This window comes from Notothenia coriiceps, unplaced genomic scaffold, assembly GCF_000735185.1.
Source record: "Notothenia coriiceps isolate Sejong01 unplaced genomic scaffold, NC01 NC01_scaffold00037244, whole genome shotgun sequence".
NCBI lineage: Eukaryota > Metazoa > Chordata > Actinopteri > Perciformes > Nototheniidae > Notothenia > Notothenia coriiceps.
In genome coordinates this window covers 13,692,402-13,697,094 of record NW_011369945.1, presented here as the reverse complement: position 1 = coordinate 13,697,094, position 4,693 = coordinate 13,692,402, and the positions used below count along the sequence as shown (strand labels likewise).

Here is a 4,693-nt window from a genome sequence, read left to right as displayed (position 1 = left end):
GAGTCCCTCCTCCAACACACACCGAACGCGACATCATCAATGAGGGCACGAGATAAGTTTGTGCACAGATGGAAGGCTGACAGGCAGGTAGGCCATCCAGTTATTTTAGCCGGGCCGGCTAAAATGATTGGTCGTGCTTTTTACAGCGCTACGGCTTCCAGAGATTAATTTTTGTATGTATTTATTGTCAAAGCATTTAATATATTCATTGCTATCGGGACGTTAAGAGCATTCCATGGAATATAACAAAACGTTTTTTCTGAAATAAATTACATACCCCATTGAATTATGACTGAAGATCGTCAGCTGTCTTCCTCTCCGTGTTGTTCCTCGATACGTAAAGGCTGCAGCACCGTTGACAACTTATATCAAACATACCGGCAAACCAGCATCGTTTGCTGTGAAAGCATATAACTCTGTCCACGCAGAATTAATTCCTGTGTTCCTCCGGTACTTTTCTTTGATTTATCCATACAGTAGTTCGCTCATCGAGCCGGGGGTCAGTTTATTCGCCTCCAAGAAAAGGCGCTCGCGCGGGACCGTAGCAGGACGTGACGCATATTTTAGTTGACCTAATTAAAACCGTTTTGGTTTTTATTTATGTGTCACAGTATCACCTCAAAATACAAGATACGAAACATTTTCAACCATGCCACAAAATATAAATAGTCCTACAAATACTTTTATTTTATTTCCTTCTTATTTTTGTCTAAGCTCAAGGGAGCCAGAGCAGAGGGCTTAAAGGGCCGCATGCGGCCCGTGGGCCGCGGGTTGCCGACCCCTGCACTACAGGAAAGGGAGAACCCACAAAAAGCATAACAGGGCCTCTTTAAGAAACTCATGTGTAATAATAGCAGTCATAGAAACAGATCAACCAGACACTAATCAAACCCACATTCAGTGTAAGCTCCTCCAGCGTGGAGCCAAAGAGTTCAGCGATGCCAAGCTGAGTCCCTTAATAACCTCTCGCCTGTTCCCATGATCGACCCCGCTGAGAATGACCACTCGTGTGATGGTGGACCCCGCAGAGACGTGTGCCGAACCTCCTGGAGTGACTGGAGGAGGTTAGGCTGGTCAGATGGTGGCTATGAGTCCCTCCTGTGGAGAACACCAGGCCGTTATATCACTGTTAATGGAATACTATTAATCCAGAGCACAAACTGACTGCTTTGAGTTAATAACCAGTATTTTAATATATTCAGTTCTCGAACGCAGAACGCTAAAGAAAAATCTCTTTTGAATTCAGGTCTTTGCATTTTTACATGTCTTCATGGCATTAGTGCTGTCACATCTCTGATATAATTAACTTGCTTTAATTACTATTAATCCAGAGCACAAACTGACCATAATGGTTCCCTTTCAAGAGTGCTTTGAGTTAACATGCAGTATTTGAGTCAGGTCCACAGTAAACGGTATGAAGTTGGCCGCCACTATGTTGCTAAAGAGATAGTGCTAATGTTTGACACCTGAAATATTTCCTTTTGATTTCCTTTGAATAAACAAGTAATCTATTTAAAGATTTTAACAACACTTTTTACCAGTCCCTCCTGTGGTGAAGACCAGGCTGTTATATCACTGTTAATGGTATACTATTAGTCAAAGCACAAACTGACCATAATGGTACCCTTTCAAGACTGCTTTGAGTTAACAACCAGAATTGTAATATATTCAGTTCTCGAACGCAGAACGCTAAAGAAAAACCTCTTTTAAAATCAAGTCTTTGAATTAATTAACGTCATCTTGGCACTACGCGTTAGTGCTGTTGTCCTTCACATCTCTGATATAATTAACTAGCTTTTTCATTCATTTAAAAAAAGGAAAGTGAGCATATACAGTATTTGAGTCAGGTCCACAGTAAACGGCATTAAGTTGGCCAACATTATATTAGTGAAGTGATTCATACTGATACTGTTTGCACCTGAATATTTCTGCAATAAGAACATATAACCTTCATCAGAGATTTCCTTTGAATGAACACGTTATCTATTTAAAGACTTAAGCAACAATGCAGTCTGTTGCAAAGAGGGATTAGGATTTAAAGGTGCACAATTCGTCTTTTTGGGGGTTTCCATTCCCTGTAGTGTGTTGTTATATAGTTTTATTACATGGCTTAGTTGAATACTCGATTCTGATTGGTCAATTCAGAACACGTGACACGTTGTTAATACCGAACAGACAGACCGCTGTCAAGGACTTATTGACCGTTGTTAAGGACGCTCACATCTGCACAAACAAGTCCGTTCGATTTAGCTTAATACAGTTTTGCCGAAAAGCAAACTGCATGCAGTTTGCTTTTCTAACTGACAAGACAAGAGCGACAAGAAAACAGCGGAGAAGTAACGGGCAGAAATCCTCCTTTTTACGCAACGGTCCAGACATAGACATCAAACGGCGACACATATTCAGTGTGCTGTTACTTTGGCATTAGGGCAGGGATATCTAGATACTTTCCAAGGTTTGACATAATGAATTGTGCTACTTTTAAAGCAAGCAGCGATGTTTTCAAATCTGTAATCAAAGAGCTCCTCAAAAACGCTATCGAAGCAATTCCTGCCGTTGCTACGTTAGTTCAAACAGTAACAACGGACTATTTTTCTTAGCGGATGCATGTCAATTTAAATCAATACATACAACTATTTTTTAAATCAATAAAATCATTTTCTAAATCCATAAAAGCATTTCAATTAATATTGGGAGTCATAACGTTACTTTGTTGAGAATGTGGCCGTGTAATAAGCGGGATAATGTGCAGCACTTGGTCATTATGTGACACTTCATGCCGATCTAGATCCCTCCGCTTCGCGTCGGGCTCCTGATCAGCCTGTCGGTGTTCTTTTCCCCATAATGACCGTGGCTGCACATGATCCCTTACGTAGAAGATATGTAGCAGCTCTAAACAGATGCAGTTATTTAAACAGAAGAAGTTGGGTGTGTGTGTGTGTGTGGTGTGTGTGTGTGGTGTGTGTGTGTGTGTGTGTGTGGTGTGTGTGTGTGTGTGTGTGTGTGTGTGTGGTGTGTGGTGTGTGTTGTGTGTGTTGTGTTGTGTGTGGTGTGTGTGTGTGTGTGTGTGTGTGTGTGTGTGTGTGTGTGTGTGTGTGTGGTGTGTGTGTGGTGTGTGTGGTGTGTGTGTGTGTGGTGTGGTGTGTGGTTCCACAGCTGGATTGTGTGGGCCCGGTTGACAGCGGTTGACATCCATGCCCTGGAGTCCCTGATGAAGAGCTGGTGGTCCTCTACCACCGGTCAGTATATATAAACACAAGCTAATTGAGCTTTCAGTCTCAGGGTCCATGGTATCTGTGATCCTCTCCGACAGAAAGTAGTCATCACATACAGACCATTTAGTATAACTAAGTTCCTGAACAGTTTTCAATGTACAAAATTCTGCTTTTTTCCCTCAAATTCGAGTTTTTCTCCAACAATCTCAAAAATTCTGACGTTTTTCTCAAATCTCAAATTCTGACTTTTTCTCAAAATCTCAAAAATTCTGACGTTTTCTCAAAATCTGCAATTCCTGACTTTTCTCAAAAATCTCAAAATTCTGACTTTTTTCTCAAAATCTCAAAATTCTGACGTTTTCTCAAAATTCAGACTTTTCTCAAAATTCAGACTTTTCCTCAAAATCTCAAAATTCTTACTTTTCCCTAAAAATTCAGACTTTTTTCTCAAATCTCACAAGTCTCACTTTTTCTCGCAGAATAGAAAGTAGTCATCACACACAGAGCCTCCAACTAGTTCCTGAAAGTGGTCCTTCACATGCTGATATCCAAGAGAGGGAGTTCCACAGTCACAAGATGGAGGAATAGAAGCAGTATTCAATGTTTACTTCGATTAGCTAAAGCAGTCCTAATAATTGAATAGCTTTAATTAAGACATTTTTGAATTAGCGTAAACTGAATCCTGGCTATAGCATCTCTCCTTTAGATTCATGTGTTGTTATTGCACGTTCCGTGTTCATAAAGATATATACTAAATAATCAATCAATCAGTATCGATTTGTTCTCGCAGGTAGGAGACGATCATCATGATGAAGCAAAGAATTTGAAGCCGATCACTGAGGTGGGAATCCCATCAGGACGACTTTGGAGAAGGTATAACACACACCGCACAGCACGACCGCACGCACGCACACACATCACAGACACACACTCAAGACACCACACACACACACACACACACACACACACACACAGACAAACACACAACACACCACAACACACACACAAACCACACAACACACACTACAACACACACACTCAAAACACACCACACACACACACACCACACCACAGCACACACAGAGGCAAACCCAAACACACACACACAGCACACACATAACACACAGCCACACACACACACAGACACACACACACACACCACACACACTCAGCACCACGCACACAGCACTCAGCTGACCCACACAGCACACACACACAGCTCACACGCACAACACACACACACACACTCAGCTGTAGAACGTATGCAGCCGTGTGGACATGTGACTGTTATTTGTTTTTTTAAATATTGCTCTTTATGTTTTCCATTTCTGTAAGCGCGCAACTTTATAAAGACCACATTTTCGCCAAAACGTATTTTGTTATGCTTCATTGAAATGTAGAATGTGATTCAATCTCGTGTGTGTGTTGGCAGGGAAGTTCATCCACCCGTGGGTTTGGGGAAGAAGGAGACCTCAGTT

General features: G+C 41.6%; 1 protein-coding gene across 1 annotated transcript in view; it reads right to left on the bottom strand.

The window, feature by feature from the left end:
• Positions 1 to 4,693, bottom strand: part of LOC104965323 (estrogen receptor) — a 13,489-nt gene that overhangs the window by 6,359 nt on the left and 2,437 nt on the right. The window lies entirely within an intron of this gene.